The sequence below is a fragment of the Hemicordylus capensis genome, chromosome 2 (assembly GCF_027244095.1).
Source record: "Hemicordylus capensis ecotype Gifberg chromosome 2, rHemCap1.1.pri, whole genome shotgun sequence".
NCBI classification, from domain to species: domain Eukaryota; kingdom Metazoa; phylum Chordata; class Lepidosauria; order Squamata; family Cordylidae; genus Hemicordylus; species Hemicordylus capensis.
In genome coordinates this window covers 90,690,583-90,712,665 of record NC_069658.1, presented here as the reverse complement: position 1 = coordinate 90,712,665, position 22,083 = coordinate 90,690,583, and the positions used below count along the sequence as shown (strand labels likewise).

At 43.0% G+C, this 22,083-nt stretch overlaps 1 long non-coding RNA gene across 1 annotated transcript; it reads left to right on the top strand.

Annotated features, from left to right (window-relative positions):
- Window positions 1-14,525: 14,525 nt before the first annotated feature.
- LOC128347925 (uncharacterized) lies at window positions 14,526-17,676 on the top strand. The gene is made up of 2 exons (XR_008317841.1): window positions 14,526-14,609; window positions 16,985-17,676. It is a non-coding gene; the product is annotated as an uncharacterized LOC128347925 (long non-coding RNA).
- The last annotated feature ends 4,407 nt before the right edge of the window (window positions 17,677-22,083 follow it).

The following is a 22,083-nucleotide window of genomic DNA, read 5'->3' as shown; positions in this document are numbered from 1 at the left end:
CAACCCCTTCAGCTCTCCCCCTGTGAGTTAAATAGAAAGTAGCAGCGAAGCTGCACAAAGGAAAACGAAAGACTCACAAAGAAAAATAGTAGTAAACAAATCAAGTCCCATGAACTAAACTAGGTACCCTGCTCTACAATAACTGAGTAATAACTGAAAAGAAGATAACAGAGCAAGGAATGAATAGAACAAAGGACACCAGAGCAAGGAATTAACGGAATAAGAAATACAGAGCAGAAAAGAACAGAACAAGGGCAAACTGGAACTCGAAAAGTTGAGGAATTCTAAATAGAAACACAGTCTGCAGTAAGCGAAAGTTGCTAATAGCATCTGTGCAAGTCACAGACTGTTTAATGTATGGCTCAAGAGAACTGGCAGCCAATCAGGCTTCCCTGAGTCAGCACTTCTACTTCCTCTCCTGTGATATCCTGCGCCTGCATGTCTCCCACTGAGCTTTCCTCTTGAGACGTCTTCTCAAGACAGGTGAAATCCCAGACTCCTCCTGATCAGCCTCCACCTCAGCCCTCATGTCTGGCAGCTGTTCAGATTCCTCAGCTCCAGAGTCTGGTCTCCCTGCCAAATCCTGTTGCTGTGCCTCTGAGCCCTCACTACCAACCGAGTCCTCCCATTCCTCCTCTGACTCTTCTGAGTGAGAGGTCTGAGCCATGACAGGTTGCCATATTCAAGCTTCACAAATCTGGGTGGCCTAATTTTCATATTATGCAAATTATATGGTAACCAATCTGCATTTTATTTATTTGACAGATTTGTATACTTTCCCTTCCTTCTCTGCCCTCCCATGTAATCAGATCCAGAGTAAAATCCGGGCAATCCGGGCAGCACATTTGAAATCCATGTAAATCTGGGTGGAATTTAGCAGCTAGGTAGAGGAGCCCAAATCCTGGTGCTACCCTAAATTCCAGGGAACATGGCAAAGCTATTGCTGAGGCATCCTTGTTTCACTGAGGTTTAGCCACGTTCATGCCAGAATACTTTTCTCCAAGAAAGATAGAAAAAAACAGTGCCTGAGACTGCTCCCTTCCCATTGTGGTCTCTGCTGCAAATCCTGTATATATAAATTCTAAGAGACCCTGCTAACTGAGCAAGAAGTATCTTTTAAAGTTGTGATTCTCTATATCTTTAGCATAGGGAGAGCATCTGGCCCTTTCCAGCCCCTGCAAAGCATTTGTCCAGTGGCTGTTGCTGGTGTCTACCACATGTTTCTTCTTTTTTCAGTGTAAGCCCTTTGGAGACAGAGAATCATTTGTTTATCCACTATTTATTTTCCAGTGCAAACCACTTTGAGAATGTTGATTGAAAAATGGTATATTAGCAGCCAGCAAACTAACTCCCTTTCCCCACACAGCCCTGCAAGTTTCAGAAATGTGTATACCTGTGTATTTTAATGTTCTTGCTGTCTGTCTGTGCAATCAATCTGTGGTGCAAATGCAACTGTTCACTCTTAGGGTTCTTCTTAAGGATCAAAATCAGAAATGAAATTGTAGGAATATAGTACAGTAATTTTAATGTTGTGTTTTTCTGTGTTTCCAAAAGGAAGGAAGTACATTAGCTATAGCAGCACTGTACATGAGCTGGATGGAACACACATTTCCCTCCTCACTTCAAAATATTTTAATGCAAACTAAGAGCAATTAAACTTCTCCTTGCTGTAAGAAGTCTGTACTTCAAGATGCAAATCTTTCTTTTGGCACTACAGAGATTACTTTATTGCAGCGGTATATATATATATATATATCTGAAGCGGTGTGTGTGTGCGCACGTGCTTGCGCGCTTTAAGTGGCTTGTTTCATGGAAGAACATTACAAAAATGTCTGGATCTGGAGCTCCCCACCCCCACCCCATTAGATCATCATTTCACCCAACTATGAAAGAATCCACCCTTTGCCTTCATAAAAAGGTTTTTGGGTTTTTTTAACAGGTTTAAAAAACAACACCTTTTTCTGCCCCACCTTTGGTATTGAGCAGAGATATAGGGCAAGGTCAGAGGAATATGTATATTTAAATTGGAGTGGATTGGACAAATTGTTGTTTTTTACAATTTTTTTGATTTTTCTTTTAAAAAAACAACACCAGAAAGTCCTATAAGTGTCTTGTTTCATGGCAGAAAATTACAAAAACTTCTGGAATAAACAAGCAATATACATACATACATACATACATACATAAAATTCACTATGTTCAAGTCGGTTTGCAACCCAGAAGGTCTGAGTAAGAACTGTAAAGCATGTGTTGTGCTTTTATTTTTATTTTTATTTAGAAATGCACTATATGTCTAAGCTGGTTGGACACGTCCAAAAACCTCACTCACATTATTTACACTGTATGTTATCAATCAGTATGATTCTGTAATGATATGAAATGTTGAGGAGGCCCTGCACATGCTCAATCGCCCCCAGCCCCGCACCCACCTAGGGACAGCCCTGCTTCTCAGCACCAGCAGAGAGTGGTTTTTATCTCAGTACTGTGAGAGACCACAACCAGCCCTCCTTCCACATTGGGGATCAGGGAGAATGACTTTTAGGATGGAGGGCATAACTTCAGGAGCTCCTTGAGCCCCAGCATGTCTCATCTATCTTAAAATTTTACCAAGAAGTGGCAGATTCCTCATTCTCCCCCTCTCCTTTTCTTCTGAGGAACAGTGCTGATTCTTGCTCATTTCTCTATTTCTCCCCACCTATCTTCCTTGTTTCAGTGGGACTTACTGGTTAGAGATGTGCATGGAACCAGCTCCCTTCAAGCCGATGGTGGGGCGGGGCTGGCCTTAAGGATTGGGGTGGGTGCACTTACCACCACCACCTGCCACACTTCCCCCTCTGACACATTGTGTAAAAACAGTCCGGCAGGGCAATAGCGTACCCCCTTGCCGCCCTATTGTTTCAATGACCGGAAGTGACCGGAAGTGCCATGCGCTTGAGCATGTCATGGGCGGGTGCACAAGCATGCCCACAATGTGCGCACACACTCACACATGGCACTTCCAGTCACTTCTGGTCATTGAAACAACGGGGTGGCAAGGAGTTATGCTGCCACTCTGCCAGACTGTTTATACACAGAGGACCGGAGGGGGAAGCCTGGTGGGGAGCAGGGTAAGTGCACCCTCCCCCATCCTTATAGCCACCCCCGCCCCCGCTTTTGAACCGGTTGAAACGTGGGGGTTCCAAAACTGTTCAGCATTCTAAGAATAGGATGCCAAACAGGTTCATGCACATCCCTATTACTGGTCTCTAAACATAAAGAAGACTAAACTAATGACAATGGGTACAGCAACCAGCCTCTGCATTGTTAATGAAGACATTGAAGTGGTGGATAGCTTCTGCCTTTTAGGATCAACCATCAAAAGTAAAGGATCCAGCAGTTAAGAAATACGCTGCAGACTAACACTTGGTAGGTTTGCAATGAAGGCCTTGGAAAGGATATTTAGATGCCGTGACGTGTCTATACCTACAAAGATTAGAATTGTTCGGACAATGGTTTTCCCCGTGACACTCTATGGATGCGAAAGCTGGACTTTGAAGAAGCAAGATAGAAAGAGTATTGACGCTTTTGAACTTTGGTGCTGGAGAAGACTTTTGAGGATACCATGGACAGCCAGGAAAACAAACAAATGGATCATAGAACAAATCAATCCAGAATTTTCACTTGAGGCACAAATGACCAGGCTCAAACTATCATGCTTCAGACACATTATGCAAAAACCCAGCTCCCTTGAGAAGTCCATAATGCTGGGGAAAGTTGAAGGAAAGAGAATAGGATGACCAGTAGCAGGGTGGATGGACTCGATTACAACAGCAATGAATGCACCACTGAGAGACCTTAAAGGCCAGGTTGAAGACAGATCATCCTGGAGAAAATTTATCTATGTGGTTGCTAGGAATTGACACAGACTTGATGGCACTTAATCAATCAATCATAGGGAGCAAAATATGCTAGGAGCACAAATAAATTTGGTTTGATTTACATCACTGAGCATGTGCAATCCTATATGCAATTAACAGGGAAGGATCTCAGACAGTTGAATGCAATGGAGTTTATATGCTTTGCTTCTAGTAAATCCTTTAAGTTTCAGTGAAATGTACTTCCAGCTAAATGTGGTTAGATTTGCTGCCTGAGGCTGCATTTCTCCACACAATTACCTGTGACTTTTACACACAGGAGGCTTTACTGGGAGGCTTTACTGTGAAATCGAAGTTGTTCCAATAAACCAATGCAAATAGTGGATTGTTGGGGTTTTTACCCTGGATATTAATCAGGCTACACTCTAATGAGCAGTAAAAACAGAAATTCTGTGTGAACTGCTTCCCATAACTCACAGGGACTTCAGGGTAAATCTGGCTGATATGTGAACGCAATCCCTCTATTCCAGAGAAGATGTGTATTAAAAGGCTTTAAAAGCCTGGTGTGAAAAACTTCCTGGAAGCAAAATTTACTGAATTTGTTAGAATTTCTGAGAAAACATACATAGGCTCTCACTGCATGGTTGAAAGTACTAATCTGCAGTTAGGGGTCCATGGCCCACTCCAACCTTGCTAAACCCCTGGGTATAAAGTGTTATATGTGGTATCTGATATAAAGCATGGAAATGATTTCAGGAGATACTAATTGTTCCTGGAGTGACCACTAATGGTTCAAGAATGGTTTCTAATGGTTCTGAACAAAACAACTGTACTTGCTTAAATACTCCCTCTAGTGAATTTAGGAGAGACAATAAGGGAAATTCTTTTAAAGTGTGGCCTTTATTTTTGCATACCTGATAAAGCTATCAGCAGAACAGCTATTCCCTCCTGGTTCCCGGGGAATTATGCACCTTCAGAATCATGCTTCTTAGAGGTACTGGAACTTTTAATTCACAGCACCAGAAATGTTTGCTGAATTCTCAAACTTTTCTTATCCAAAGGGTGAAGAGGTGACAGAAAGAAAATGCCACACATTCTGTTGCTAATTTTCTAGTTCCCCATTACCTGATCTTGAATTTGAGAGGGGTGATAATAGTGAGTTGAGTTGAGTTGCAAGCAAATTGATGGAAAGCATTCTCAAGGATAAAACTGTTAAGCGTATATAACAGGCCCTGCTGAAAGAGAATCAACATGGCTCCTGCAAAGGTAAATCTTGATTCACTAACCTTTTGGAGTTCTTTGAGAGTGTCAACTGGTGTGTGGATAAAGGTGATCCAGTTGACAAAGATTTTCAAAAAGCTTTCGACAAAGTTACTCATCAAAGACTCTTGAGAAAACTCAGCAGTTATGGGATAAGGGGACAGGTTTATGTGTGGACTGGTAATTGGTTGAAGGACAGGAAACAGAGGGTAGAATAAATGGACAGTTCTCTAAATGGATGGAAATAAGAACTGGAGTCTCCCAGAGATCAGTACTGGGGCTCTTTAACTTGTTCATAAATGATTTAGAAGTCGGGATAAGCTGTGAGGTGGCCGAACATGCAGATGACACCAAACTATTTACGGTAGTGAAATCCAAAAGAGATTGCATGGAGCTCCAAAAAGATCTCTCCACACTGCAGGAGTGGGCAACAAGATGACAAATGCAGTTCAGTGTTAAATGTAAAGTGTTGCATATTGGTGCAAAAAAACCCACATATATGCTGATGGGGTCTGAGCTGTCAGTGACTGACCAGGAAAAGGATCTTAGTGTCATGGTGGACAGCTCCTTGAAAATGTCAACTCAATGGCCGGCATCTGTGGAAAAGGCCAATTCCATGCTTGGAATCATTAGGGAGGGGATTGGAAATAAAACTGCCAATATTATAATGCCCATATACAAAACTATAGTGTGGCCACACTTTGAGTACTGCATGCAGTTCTGGTCACCATATCTTAAGGACATTGTAGAACTGGAAAAGGTGCAGAAGAGGGCAACCAAGTTGATCAGGGGCCTGGAGCACCTTTTTTTCAAGGCAAGGCTACAACACCTGGGGCTTTTTAGTTTAGAAAAAAAGGCACTGGAGGGGAGACATGATAGAGAACCAGGGGTCATGCCATTAAACTGATTGCCAAGAAATGTAGGACCAACAAAAGGAAATACTTTTCCACACAACATTTACTTACTTACTTACTTACTTATATACTTATTTAACATATTTTTATACCTCCCAAAACTTATGTCTCTGGGCGGTTTACAACACGATTAAAAAAGTAAAACATTAATTTTAAAAAAAAATTAAAAGCAATAAATTTAGAACACAATTTAAAATCTTAAAACAATATTCTAAAAACAATATTAAAACAATCAAAACGTATAATCAACTTATGGAATTCTCTGCCACAAGATGTGATGACAGCCAGCAGCCTGTATGGCTTTAAGAGGTGTTTAGATAAATTCATGGAGGACAGGTCTACTAATGACTACTAATCTGAGGGTTATAGGCCACCTCCAGCCTCAGAGGCAAGATGCCTTGAAATACCAGTTGCGGGGGAGTAGTAGTAGGAGAGAGAGCATACCCTCAGCTCTTGCCTTTGGGCTTCCCAGAGGCATCTAGTGGGAAGCCCAAAGGCACTGTGTGAATCAGGATGCTGGACTAGATGGGCTTTGGGCCTGATCCAGCAGGGCTGTTCTTATGTTTTTATGAGTATCCTTAACAGGCCTCAACAACATCAGCCATACAATCAAGGGCATATTCATCTATACATTTTCTAATGTGATAGGCCCATAGCTCAGTGGTAGAGCAAATGCTTTGCATGCAAAAAGCTCCAGGTTCAGTCCCTGGCAGGTCAAGATAGCGCTGGGGAGACTTGAGTCTGCAAGCCTGGAGAGCTGCCGCCACTTGCTGTAGACCAGGGGTTCCCAACCTGAGGGATTCCAGATGTTGCTGAACTACAACTCCCATCATTCCCAGCCACAATTTATTGTAGCTGGTGTAAGAAAAATGAGATACTTCGGAGTTCTCCTCTCACATATGTGGAATGAAGAACTCAGAAGTTCTCAGAGGGCTAGGTTCTTGCTAACGCTTAGCTTGTTTTGCTCCCCCAAGATTCATGAAAGCACACAGACAAGGAATGAAAAATTGACTGTATTTATTTCCCCCTAAAATTCTAACATTATTCAGTTAATAAAAACAAGATACAGTTTTAAGTTCAGTCAATACACCACAAACATTTAACAGAGTTTTTCTATGATTAAAAATCAAAAGTATTTTTATAATACCTCTTTCTTTTCCTTGCAGTTACACATTGTGGTTACTTCTCTGTTTGAATCTCCTGCGCTCCTTCCTCTTCTTCCTCCCTTTCTCTCCTCTAAAAACTTTTAACAGCCCCTCTTTTAAGCTCGATTGTGGAGTCACCCCCACAACCTTGCTTCCCACTCTTACTAATAATGATTGGTCAAAAGAATCCACACCATGGATAACCTATAACCCAGTTTGTCACCCCTTTTGACATATTGACCCATTGGTCAATTCCAAAATGTGCGTAAATGAAACTTACAGAAGTTATATCACTGGTGTTTTGATTGAAACTCATGCAAACTCATGTGGTTTGAGCATGTTCTGCTCTAATGTACTCTAAGTAAAATATAGACTAAACTGGGGAAGTGTCCTGATGTGTCACCCAAAATACTACCATTTATTATTATTAATTCAATCTGAAAAAGCACCTCATGACATCTTGGAAACATGCTTGGATATAGCACACCTGTCATCTCAGGCCCCCAAAGCCTAACTCTCCTAAAACCAATGGCAAGCACACAGGTCAGCTTGGCCATAGAACAAGAAAATGCCCTATTCTTTGTTTAACACTGGAGATGATGGGAGTTGTAGTTCAGCAACATCTGGAGTACCACAGGTTGGGAACCCCTGCTGTAGACATTACTGAGTTATATGGACCAATGGTCTGACTCAGTGTAAGATAATTTCATATGTTCATGTGCCAGCAATGAGCTTCTCCTATCTACATAAGCCAAACAGGGTTCCCTGAAACAGGGATTTCCAGATGTTCGTGACTACAGCTCTCAGAATTCATAGCTGCAATGACCTTTGGCCAAGGATTCTGGGAATTGTAGCCAGCAACATCTGGGAATCCCTGTTACAGGGAACACTGAGGCCAAACCAGACAGCTTCTATGCAGAAGAATAAATGGGCACAAATCAGACATGATATATGGTAACACTTGGATGGGGATTGTTTCCATCTCCCTGGACATTCTGTTGCATAGCTGCCTTGAAAGTTCCCATGCTTCAGCCAAAGTATTTCAAAGGGAGATTCCAGCTAATTCATTTGCAGATTTGATTTGACACTCTCAGAGTTGAGGTCAGTAGGAACCGGAAGGTACTTATTCACTTTGGAAAATAATTGTAGTGCTTTCTTAAGAAACTGGTGGGAGAACATTTCAGTCTCCTCAGACACTCTGCTACTTACTTGTAAGTAACCATTTTATACCACACAGACTTCAGATGGAAACCCCATGCATGAAACAGTTAGGAGTCACATCAGGAGATGTGATTCCATGCATTTGGGCTTAAGAAAGGCTTCCTATCTCATCTTATTTTTATTTTTATAATTAATTTTAATAATAATATCTTTATATAATAAAGATATTTATAATTATAATTATTATAAAATAAATAAATATTTATTTATTTTTCTATGTAAACCATTTTGAGAACTTTTGTTGAAAAGCAGCATATAAATATTTGTGGTAGTAGTTCAGACAGGAACTACTACCGCAAATATACTGTATATCTCCAATTATTGCTGATGTAAATCACCACTGTGCTTATCTCATACATTTTGCATACATATAGCCATCTACTGTACCTTTGAATTCCATAACCATTTGGGCATATTGTTCACAGGTCTGAATCCTAATAGTACTGAATAGCAAACTATTGTTGCCATCTCACTGAAAGGAAAGGTTGTGCCATCCAGTTAGTGTTGAGAAGCTAGGTCTGTTAGGGCTGGAAATCTCCTAGGGTTGGATTTCTGGCTGGCTGGCAGTGTTTGTGTCTTTGCCAGAGGAGGAGCCTGAGTGGGGGATTCATTCATTCCAGGAGAGGGCCCCAGCTTGTGAGAGGCCCCACATTCCAGAGCTGAGTCAGTTTGACTGCTAGTGTTGAATACAAGGCTCGGACCAGAGGAGCTTTGATCCCAGGAGCTTTCCTAACAGGAATTTTCAAACAGATAATGAAGGAGTTTAGCAGGAGATTGGCAGGGAAAGCTGTGGGGAGGCACACAAGGCAAGAATAAGGCAAGTACTACCCAACCTTTGTAAGTTTCTTAGAGGACAAAACTAAAAACCATTAATTAGCTGACAACTGTACCCAGTACCTAGCTTCAAACCCCATATACTCTAAATAGCCAATAAAACTAGTTATGAAGGTAGAATTCCAGCAGGGGAGGGTCTGCTTCCCAGTGTATTGGACAGAATGCCGCATGTATGACTATCTGCCCGAAGAGCAGAAGTCATGGGTATGCGCTCGGTGCTAGAGCTTTTGGCTCTCAGGGAACAAGTTTGGAGAAGCTCACGGAGGCAGAGATGTGTGTGGATGAGACCCTCAGGGATGTGGTAGAGGCATCCCACTCCCATGCTGATGGCGCTTCTGCTGTCATGGAGAATGAGGGTCTCGGGGAAGGAGTACATCAGTCTGAGGAAGAGGGAAACACTCCCTTAGAAGGGACCCCTTCCTTGGGTGATGCGCCCATATCCTCTCACACAGAGGATACGCCTCCAGGGGGTGGGGGCCTCTTAGTATTGGGTGATTCTATCATTAGGGTCATAGAGAGATTAGTCTGTGACCTGTGTGTAGACCGCACGGTTACTTGCCAGCCTGGTGTGAAGGTTGCGGACATCATGCTGCATTTAAGTAGGCTGTTGGGCAGAGCTGGGGAGGAGTCAGCTGTCGTGGTGCATGTTGGCACTAACGATGATGGGAAATGCAGTTGGGATGTCCTGGAAGCCAAATTTAGGCTGCTAGGTAGCATACTGAAGTCGAGGACCCCCAGGGTAGCATTCTCTAAAGTGCTACCTGTTCTACTTGCAGGATCAGTGAGACAGATGGAGCTGAGGGGTCTCAATGCATGGATGAGACAGTGGTGCCGGGAAGAGGGGTTTAGATTCATTAGGCACTGGGATACATTTTGGGGGAAGCAAAGCCTGTACAAAAGAGATGGGCTCCACTTGAACCAAAAAAGAACCAGACTGCTGGCACTAAAAATCAAGAAGGTTGCAGAGCAGTTTTTAAAATGATGCCTGAGGGATTGCCAGCAGGAACAGGGTGGTATCTGCCTTGGCCGGCAAAATCCCCTAAGGTGTGAGGGTGAACATGTTTCAGATAAACCAGAAGGGGACAGAGTAGAGCCAGGAGGTGAGCAGAAGGAAACACAGGGCAGCTTGCCAAACAGGTTAAATGATGGTAAGGGGGATAGCACACACCAACACCAGGTGAGGGACCTGGCGTAAAGGTGTCTGTATACCAATGCCAGAAGCCTCCGAGCCAAGATGGGTGAGCTGGAGTACTTGGTTACTAATGAAAACATAGATATAGTGGGTGTAACAGAAACCTTGTGGAATGGTGAGAACCAGTGGGACACAATAATTCCTGGATATAAATTTTATAGAAGGGACAGGGAGGGGAGGGTTGGGGGAGGAGTGGTGCTGTATATCAAAGAAAGGATAGATTCCAATAAGCTAGAAAACCTAGGTGGACCAGAGTCCTCCACAGAATCATTATGGGTAACATTACAAGGACTGAAAGGAAATTTGTTACTAGGGATGTGCTATCGCCCTCCAGATCAAAGCGCTGAGAGTGACTTGGAGTTGGAGAAACAAATAAGAGAGGCGTCAAAGAGACAGGGCAGTAATAATGGGTGACTTCAACTACCCACACATAGACTGCGTAAATTCACATTCAGGTAATGACAGAGAGTCCAGATTTCTAGATGTGCTAAATGACTGTGCCTTAGAACAGTTAGTCGTGGAACCAAATAGAAAGATGGCAACTTTGGATTTAATCCTGTGTGGTGCCCATGACCTGATGCAAGATGTCAGAGTTGCAGAATCACTGGGTAGCAGTGATCATAGTGTGTTCCAATTCAGCATATATGCGAGTGGAGAATTGTCAAGGAAGTCTTCTGAAGAGGAAACTTCTCAAAAATGAGGGGACTGTTAAGAAGGAAGTTGAAAGGGAAAGTCAGGAGGGTCAAATCACTCCAGAAAGCATGGAACTTATTTAAAACCACAGTACTATAAGCTCAGTTGGAATGTATACCAAGAGGGAGGAAAAGTACCATCAAGTTCAGGAGGATGCCAGCATGGCTAACAAGCAGAGTCAGGGGTGTGTCCAGAACCTAAGGGGTATACTTGTGAGTCAAATGGGCCGTAACCCAAAATTTGGCTTTAAAAAAAGCCAAATCTGGCAACAGAGGTCAGGGGAGCTATAAAAGGGAAGAAGACTTTCTTCAGAAAATGGAAGTCCTGCCCAAATGAAGAGAACAGGAAGGAACATAGATTCTGGCAAAAGAAATACAAGGAGACAATAAGGGATGCAAAGAGAGTGTTTGAGGAGCTATAGCTAGAAGTGTCAAGGGGAATAACAAAAACTTCTTTAAATATATCAGAAGTAGAAAACCTGCCAGGGAGGCGGTTGGACCCCTAGATGATAAGGGCATGAAAGGGATTATTAAGGAGGAAAAGTAGATTGCAGAGAAGCTGAATGAGTTCTTTGCATCTATCTTCACTGTGGAGGATACATACCATATACTCTCTCCAGAATTGAGTTTTTCAGGTTTAGCGGCTAAGGAACTGGGTGAATTTGGGGTGACAAGGGAAGATGTTCTAAACTGTCTTGAAAAACTAAAAATTAACAAATTGCCAGGGCCAGATGGCATCCACCCAAGAGTTCTGAAGGAACTCAAATGTGAAATTTCTGATCTCTGAACAAAAATATATACATTGTCCCAACAATCAGGTTCTGTACCAGATGACTGGAACGTAGTGAATGCAACTCCAATTTTCAAGAAGGGATCCAGGGGGGATCCGGGAAATTGCAGACTGGTCAGCTTAACTTTGGTGCCGGGTAAATTGATGGAAAGCATACTTAAGGACAAAATTGTTAAGCATATAGAAGAAAAGGCCTTGCTGAAGGAAAATCAGCATGGCTTCTCTAAGACTTTGCCTCACTAACCTTTTCGAGTTCTTTGAGAGTGTCAACAGGCATGTGGATAAAGGTGATCCGGTTGACATAGTATACTCAGACTTCCAAAAAGCTTTTGACTAAGTTCCCCACCAAAGGCTCTTGAATAAACTTAGCAGTCATGGAATAAGGGGACAGGTTCATGTGTGGATCAGTAAATGGTTGAAGGACAGGAAACAGAGAGTAGGAATGGACAGTTTTCACAATGGAGGTAGGTAGGAAGTGGGGTCCCCCAGGGATCGGTACTGGGACCAGTGCTCTTTAACTTGTTCATAAATGATCTAGAAGTTGAGGTGACCAGAGAAGTGGCCAAATTTGCAGATGACACTAAACTATTTAGGGTAGTGAAATACACAACTGATTGTGTCCATCTGAAGAGCAGGCTTTGTTCCCAGACACTGCTGAATTACCCAAGTGACATTTATTATTATTCGATTTATTATTATAATATTATAAGCAGGCTTCGTTCCCAGACACTGCTAAATTACCCAAGTGACAATTATTATTATTCGACAATTATTATAATTCGATTTCTAGAACGCCCTTCCAAAAATGGCTCAGGGTGGTTTACACAGAAAAATAATAAATAAATAAGATGGATCCCTGTCCCCAAAGGGCTCACAATCTAAAAAGAAACATCATAGACACCAGCAAAGTCACTGGAGGTACTGTGCTGGGGGTGGATAGGGCCAGATACTCTCTCCCTGCTAAATAAAGAGAATCACCACTTACTGTATCATTATCACATCAACGTGGACTCTGCCTCTGCACATGGAATGTAGCCAGTTGGGCTTATAAAGCTAGATATCTCTTTTATAGAATACCTGTCTACATTTGATATTCTTTTCCTGCAGGAGACTTGGGCCATGGATAAGATTGAGATGGATGGTATCTATGTAGAACATGTCAATGCCCTGCCCAGCTAAAAGGAGGGTAGCCCCAAAGGAGAATTGGCCTTATTAATTGCAACAGGACTTCATGTGAAGATTTCTCCCATGCCCTTTCATTCCCAGTGGGTGACTGCCATTTTACTGCAATTTAATCATGTTCAGTTGGTTCTGATTAATATATACTTAACCACTCTGCATTCCCAGGTAGTGCAGTAATGGCAATATCTAAGAAAATATCTAGAGGAATGCATTGAAGCCAACCCCCTAGCTTATATTCTAGTGGGAGGTGATTTCAATGCAAAGATGGGGCAGGATGACACAGCTTTATATACCTATTACCATGCTGTCCCAGCAGAAGATATGGGAGACTCCCTTCTCCCCCACCCCACAGCTGGCCAAGGATGGGAAATACAATTTTGCAGGCCTGTGTTTGTCCTAGTTGGCCTATCGTTTAGATTTGTGTATTCTAAATGGAATACATGGAGACTTCGCAGCAGAATTTATCTACTGGTCTGGGAAAAGGATGTCAACTTTGGATTACTGGCTTACATCCCATAACCTGGTTAGTAGTGTTGTTCAAATGGAGGTTGACACCTGCCCTGAGAGCAACCATCTCCCTTTAATTCTAAGGACGAACCTGACAGCTAGGACATCTCATTCTAAGGATAAGCACAATTTCATTTATTTATTTATTTATTTATTTTTACATTTTATGTCCTCCTATTCCTCCAAGGAGCTCAGAGTGGTGTACTACATACTTAGGTTTCTCCTCACAACAAACCTGTGAAGTAGGTTAGGCTGAGAGAGAAGTGACTGGCTCAGAGTCACCCAGCAAGTATCATGGCTGAATGGGGATTTGAACTCGGGTCTCCCTGCTCCTAGTCCAGCACTCTAATCACTGCACCGCGCTGGCTTTGGAAGTGGTGGCTGGGGAAGCACAGATTAAATGGGATGAGAGATGGGCTCAAGTTATGGACATTTTGCTAAACTCAGATTATATGATGGGACTTCTTGATGAGTTAATAAGGGGAGAAGTTGGGCTTATATATGATCATTATGGGACATTCATTCATGTGATACGAGACCATCTTGTGCAGCAAAGAGCCAATGGGTAGGGCTACACACCAAGAATATAACACACTATACTCTTGCGAGTATAATACACTATACTACACACAGGCGCGTAACAATGATAGGGCAAGGGGAGACAGTTGTCTGGGGGCCCCACTGCCTGGAGGGGCCCCCCAGAGGCACCTCATGTGACTCCCCATTGCCCCCTGCCCAGCCCCATAGCCTCTCAGCCACTTGCCCTCTTCGCCGTCTCTCCTGCATGTTCTGCTGGCCCGCAATCGAAGCAGCAGGCAAGCTGCAAAGAGCTCCTTTTCTCCCGCCTCTCAGCTGATCGGTGGGTGGGCGGGGCTTCCACAGAGGCCTCCGTGTAGGCCGCAGTGAAGCCTGAACTCGAGTAGGGCCCAAGCAAGCCAGGAAGGAGGAGGCAGCCAGAGTGTTCTCTGCAGCAGAAGACCCCTTGCTGCCCTGCTCAACCCAGACCAGCATTTGCCAGGTAGAGTGTGAACTCCTTTTTGTGGTTACCTTTCCTGCCCCCCCCCCCATATATAGGGATCTGCTTGCCATAGGGCTTGGATATGGGGCTGGGGGAGGAGGGACCGAGAAGTCTCTGAATATTTATTTTGAAACAGCTTGGAAAATTTGCTGACTTAAAAAAAACTATCTAAAAAGTCCTATAAGTGGCTTGTTTCATGGCAGAAAATTGCAAAAACTTCTGGAACAGTATTTTATTAATTTTATTCATTCATTCATTCATTTATAAATGCACTTATGTTCAAGTTGTTTTGCAACCCAGAAGGTCTGAGTGAGAACTGTGAAGCATGTGTGGTGCTTTTATTTTATTTTTCTTGTGTGTGAACTGCTCCCCAATAACTTGCAGGGACTTCAGGGTAAATCTGACCAACATGTGAATGCAGCACCTCCATTCCAGAGGAGATGTGTCTTAAAGGGCTTTAAAAGCCTCCTGTGAAAAACCTCCTGCAATCAAACTTGACTGAATTTGTTCAGAATTCTGAGAAAACAAACATAGGCTCACCCTGCATGGTTGAAAGTCTCCTTTGCTAATCTGCAGCGAGGGGCCCATTTTAATAATTCATCTTTCTAGTGTGTTCTAGGCATTAAAAGTAATACAAATGTATAGTACTCAATGTATATCACTATATATTGTGACGTGTGTGTGTGTATTCAGTGAAATGTATTTGCAGGCAGCATACTTATTTTGGAATATCAGACTTAGATCCTTGGGGGCCTGGGGTGTGCGGAGGCCCTGGACTTGGGGGGGGGCATTTTAAAATCTTGTCTCTGGGCCCACTCCAACCTTGCTACGCCCCTGACTACACACTATACATTGTACTGACAAGACCCTCAACATGCAACTCCTTCAACACTACTAGCCCTGGGGGGGAAATATAAATCCTTGATCAAAGCTAAGAAAAAAGAGGCTCAAAGGTTGTCCTGGCAGTGGCTTATTGCTTCAGTTAGAAGAATTCCCCTCTCTTCTGGTGTATTATAGCTGACTGCTCGGAGCATTATTCCTCCCATTTGACTAGTCAGGTCCCTATGGAGACATGGGAATTGCACTTTAAAGCTCTTTATTCGGCCCAGGAGGAGGAACTAGTCCCAGTAGATTTTTTAAAATGACCTGCTCTGTGACGTGCGCGCGTGTGTGCAAAGGACTTCTGGGAATTTTTACAAGCAACGTCGGGGAAGGGGCGGCAGGGAAGTGTCCTGCCGCCCCAATTACTCTAAGGATTACGGGTGCCACAGCAGGAAAGCGGTGGGAGGGGTAAATAAACCCTCCCGCTGCTCTTAAAGGTACCCCACCCCACCCCAGTGCTGGACCACAGGTGGCGGTTCCGTGCACACCCCTACAGGGCAGTCAACCATGGACCATGCCTTGATATCACACCATCTGATTGAGAAATATAGCAACAAACCTAAGTCTTCCTTGTATGTGGCCTTTGTAGATTTCAAAGCAGCCTTTGATTCAATCTTGAGGATAAGCTTCTGGTGAAAACTCAGAGACACTAATATTGATAGGTGCTTACTCTTTCTTATTCAGAAGCTCTACGGTAATACCAGTGTAAGAGTGAGATGTAATCCTCAAGGCTCACTTTCACATTTAATAACCACTAGTAAAGGAGTTTAACAAGGGTACCTTTTGGCACCCTCCCTGCTTAACCTTTACATAAATACCCTGGCTAATAATCTCTCCAATCCAGCACTACATTCCCTAACTATTACGGGTGCAGCTATCCCAATCCTACTGTATGCAGATGACGCTGCTATCATCTCACGAACTCCTGTGGGCCTTAGGAGAGCCCTTAGGCTCTTGGCCACTTACTGCAAGGACAACCACTTGGTAATTAACCTCTAGATGTCCAAAGTGATGGTCTTTGCCAAGACGCCTAAAAGATTTAACTGGTATATAGAAGGCCATTATACAGAGCAGGTCAATAGTTTTAAATATCTGGGTGTGGTTTTTCATGCCACTGGGTCATGGAAGGCCCATGTGGACTACATTGCCCAACAGGCACAAAAAAGTGCTTCAGCAACATTAAGATTTTTTTTTTGCTCCAAAGGTGGAGAAGTTATTCCTGCAGCGCTAAAGTTATTTTCTGCTAAATCATTGGCCCAACTTTTGTATGGCTCACAACTGGGCCCCTACCCTAACTATAGACCGCAGGAGATAATCCAATCTAAGTTTCTTAGAGCAGTATTCAGGGCCCCTTGATGTATCTCCAATGCAGTGTAGAGGATGGAAACAGGCTTCCAGACGGTGGAAACAAAAGCATGGATTTTAATCCTCAGTTATTGGTTTAGGATACATTTTTCCCCTTTGGGATTGATCCCTCTTATGTTGGTCGATAGGTTTCAGTCTACCTGGACACGAGCACTGATGGGTAGATTGTCATCACTCGGCCCCTCTGCTGAACATTTGTCATTACTGGATTACAGTCAGGCCAAGGAGATCCTCAAACAGAGGGTCTTGGACATTGAACATCAGAACGACTTAAGCTCCATCCTGGAGACCATAAGAGGGCGCCTTGGTGATTTTGACTGGGAACATGCAAGCTATCTATTGTCCCGCTCTTTACCAAGCCATCACAGAATTTTCCTTAGAGCAAGATATGATGCCTTACCATCAGCGGTCTTATCGGGAAGGTTTTTGAAAACCCTTCTAGCCAGTCGGTTATGCCCCTGTGACTCAGGTGAGGTCGAATCTGTCCACCATGTGCTGTTGTTTTGTCCTTTGTATAATGATAGCCGGTGCAGTCTTATTTCTCCCTTGCTATCACGCTTTCCTGGCTGAACTGCTGATTTTACGCCATACTCCTCTTGGCAGATAAGAAACCTTCTACCTCCTACAAGGTTGCCAAATTTTGTGCAGCTGCTGTTAAGATCTATCAACAGCTAACCTCTAATCCTTCTTTTTAGATGTTGTTACATAAAGCTTCTATGTTGATGTATTCTGAATGATTTATGTCTTATCTGAATGCAGTATCATCTGTTTGTATATATAACTGATCAATGATCATAATAAAGTATTTCATTTCATTTCATTTCATTCACAACGGATTGTGAGGAACTCCAAAAAGATCTCTCCAAACTGGGGGACTGGGTGACAAAATGGCAATTGTGATTCAATGTAAACAAGTGTAAAGTGATGCACACTGGGGCAAAAAACACCAACTTCTCATATATGCGGGTGGGATCTGAGCTGTCGGTGACTGACCAGGAGAGAGATCTTGGTGTCATGGTGGACAGCTTGTTGAAAGTGTTGTCTCAGTGCACGGAAGCTGTGAAAAAAGCTAATTCCATGCTAGGAATCATTAGGAGGGGGGTTGAAAATAAAAATGCTAATATTATAATGCCCTTATAGAAATCCATGGTGCAGTCACATCTGGTGTACTGTGTACAGCTTTGGTCACCATATCTTAAGAAGGATATTGTAGAACTGTTAAAGGTGCAGAAGAGGGCAACCAAAATGATCAGGGGCCTAGAGCACCTTCCTTATGAGGCTAGGCTACAGCATCTGGGGCTCTTTACCTTGGAAAAGAGGCAACTAAGGGGAGACATGATCGAAGTGTATAAAATTATTCATGGGTGGAGAGGGTAGCAAAGAGAAATTTTTCTCCCTCTTCACAACACTAGAACCAGGGGTCACCCCATGAAACTGAAGGTTGGGAAATTTAGGACCAACAAGTGGAAGTACTTTTTCATACAGTGCATAATTAATCTATGGAATTCTTTACCTTGGGATGTGGTGATTGACACCAACTTGGATGGCTTTAAAAAGAGCTTAGACAGGTTCATGGAGGACATGTCTATCAATGGCTACTAGTCTGATGGCTGCGGGCCATCTCCAACTTCAGAGGCACGATGCCTCTCAATACTGGTTGCAGGGTTGCAGCGTACCTCCTTGCTGCTCCGCCCCCATTTTTGGCTGGAAGTGGCTGGAAGTACCATGCATGTGTGCAAGCACAAGTGCAAGCACAAGGACGTGCAAGCACAAGTGCACAACATGCACACACCAACGTGCGCACGTGCGCAGGGTACTTCCGGCCACTTCTGGCAGAAAACAGGGGCAGGGGCAGCAGGGAGGTACACTGCCACCCCAAGAAGTTTTTTTTAAAGGAGCACTGGTGGGGGGGGAGTGGCAAGGCGGGGTGACAGGAGGGGTAAGTGCACCCTCCCCCGCCCTTAAAGAACCCCCCCCCAGCGCCGGACCACAGAAGCGCGGCTCCATGCACACCACTACCCCAGAGGCATCCGGTGGGCCACTGTGTGAAACAGGATGCTGGACTAGATGGGCCTTGTGCCTGATCCAGCAGGGCTGTTCTTATGTTCTTATGACTCCTGGCAACCACAGAGCCATGTGGTTTTCTCATTAGAATACAGGAGGGGTTTACAATTGCCATCTCCCGCGCAGTAGGAGATGAAATGATGCCTTTCAGCACCTTCCTATATTGCTGCTGTTCGATATAGGAGTTTTCTATATTCTGGGAAACACACCAGCAAGGATTCAAACCAACAGCCTCCTGCACTCTAGGCAGGTTGCTTCCCCGCTGTGCCATTAGGTAGCAGTCCATCTCATTACATGTTAGTTAATTTGCATAGCTAGGAAGACTGCTCTGTCTGCTATCATTGTTCTTGCAAATTGTCACTGGATGACAGCTAGGCTAAATTACTTAAAAGTAATCCTGTTGAAATCAATGGGACAAGTAACTTCTTCCATTCATTTCAATGGGACTACTCCTGAATAATTTTAGTCTGGATGCCAGTCTGAGTTTATCTCTGACTCTTAAACCAGGGGTAAGCAATCTTGGCTCTCCATTATTGAACTACAATTCCCATCATCTCTAATTATCTCTTCTCCAATATTGAACTACAATTCCCACCATCCCAAGCAACAATGTATTGTGGCTGGGGATTATGGGAGTTGCACTTGAACAACAGCTGGAGAGTCAAGGTTGCCTATCCCTGACTTAAGCTTCCTATAAAAATAATTAATTTACAGGTTTTTCTCTTTCTCTTTCTCTAGCTCCATGTACCTGCTAACTGAAGGCAATACTTTATGCCTCTTATGAAGCGGACTCTGGTGCCCAAAAGCAAAAAATAAATGTGTTCGTCTTCAAGGTGTCACACAAGTCTCTTGAAGTGTTTAAGCTTCAGATGCTTAAGTGTGCACTATTCATCCTGATTTAGCAATTCATCGAGAATGGAGTGTGTCACACAGTTGGAATTTCTACTCTTTTGACCAGATTTATGCTCTGCATAGTAATATCTTGACCTTTTGGTCTCACTTTGTTATAATTTTTCTTCTACTCTGCTCTTCTCTTCTCTAGTCATGCAAAGCCAGCGTGATGGTGTGATTAGAGTCTTAGACTAGGACCAGGGAGACTTGAGTTCAAATCCGCATTCAGCCACAAAACATTGGGTAACTCTGAGCCAGTCATTTATCTCTCAGCCTATCCTACCTCACACGATTGTTGTGAGGATAAACAAACCATGTTCACCACTCTGGGTTCCTCAGAGGAAGAAACCCTCATATAAATAAGTGTTAAAAATAGCTGCACCTATATCCACTGAGGTGACTATTTCATGCAGCTATCTCAGTGGGCTCTGGCCCATGAAAGCTTATGTCATATTTGTTAGTCCTTACAATGCCACAATACTATTTCTTGTTTTTGTGGCAACAAATTAACATAAATAATCATCTAGAATTATTCTATGCAAATGCTAAGGCAAGTTGACTAGAATAGATCACTGACGGAAACAACCCTGGGCCTGTAAAAAGCTGGAGGGTACCCCAGATTTCTAGAACTGTTGTGTCAATTGGCCTAATGAAACGTACACAAGGAAATAGTATAGATCAGTTGTTCTTGACACAATAAAGGTGTAAAAGGCTAACAAAAGGACAAACTATCACATTTCCCTCCAACAAGTTTTAAGGGATAACATTGTTATTTTAATTCACATTAGTGACTCTAAGAACACACGTTAATCAAAACTGACTTACATTTCATAGTTAATTCAAAGATATAGAAAACTGCACTAAAAGAATAAGAAGGAAAAATATTTCCTTTGCTCTTAACTACCTGATTCTGTCAACAAAAGAGGTGTATTGAGAATTAGGGGAGAGTTCATAGGTTAACTATTTATATGATAATTGATGTCAGTTACTCAGCAAAGAAAGCTAAACTTGTAGGAAAGCCCCTGTCATGAGTTGATGGTTGACTGCCAGGTTGTGATTTTATATTGAATATATGATTTTGCCCAAAAATTATGTGAAAAGAATGAAACTGAAATAGTTAGCTGCATCTGAAGAAATGAGCTCTAGTTCATGAAACCCTTTGCTAAATAAAATAAAATAAGCATTTAAGGACCACAAAAATATTTGTGGTTTTTGACATGTTATTATAAAGAGTATTAGGCTTCGTCTACTCTACACATTATCATGTTTTTGTGGCAAACTCTTTCTGCTTGGTGAATCTTCTCACCCCACATCTTGCCACATGGATCCTTCTGATTATATGGAAAGAATTCTTGCCCACACCAGATGTTTCTGAGAAGTCTGTCCCTTCATGGAAACTCCTTGTTATGTAGAGGAACTGCATGGCAAGTTTCAGCAATGTTACAGTGAGGCCAGAAAAGTAATCAAGCAAATTTTGTCTGCTTGGCTTATTGTAAACACATTGCATATAGGTTTTATAAAACAGAGTGTCAAGCATGACAGTCACACAAGCATTTATCACCCTGTGTATATGGTTTAAAGGCACGCATGATCAGCCATCACAAGACAGGTTACATGTATATTTCACGCTATTTCCTACACAGATTGCTTTCCATGTTGACGATGTGTCACACGTGAAGTGACACTTTAGATTACTTGCACAAGTAAGTTACACTTTAGTGATTGTGAGCCCTTTGGGGAGAGAAAGCCATCTTTATTTGTTTATCCTTATTTCTCTATGTAAACAGCTCTGGGAACTTTTGTTGAAAAGCGGTATATAAATATCCGTAGTGGTAGGGAGTCAACTTTATTAAAGGAAACAGATGGTGTGGGCAGAGTATGCAGAGGGAACAATCCTCAAGATAAAGAGACCTTCGCTCGGTTTTCTTCACTATAAAAAATGACTGTTCTAAAATTAGCGAGAATACAATGTGAAATTGATTGTTTTTATTCTGTGCTTCAGGAGTACAGTCTGCTGCAGTAACAGTACCGAAGCCGCAAAAGATGTTTTTCCTTCTACCCGCTCCACTGCGAAGGGATGGAGAGTGAAGTTATGTTTCCTACATCAACAGACAACCGGGCTGAGTCCGCGCAAGCGCAGGCGTGCTTACTCGCCGAGGGTGGGAGGGAGGTGAGTTAGAGAAATCGAGTCTCGGCTCTCCTGTCGCAGTTCAATAGGCGAAGTGCGCTTGCGCGCTGCAGAACAGCGGAAGGCGGGGCCGCATGTTTGGAG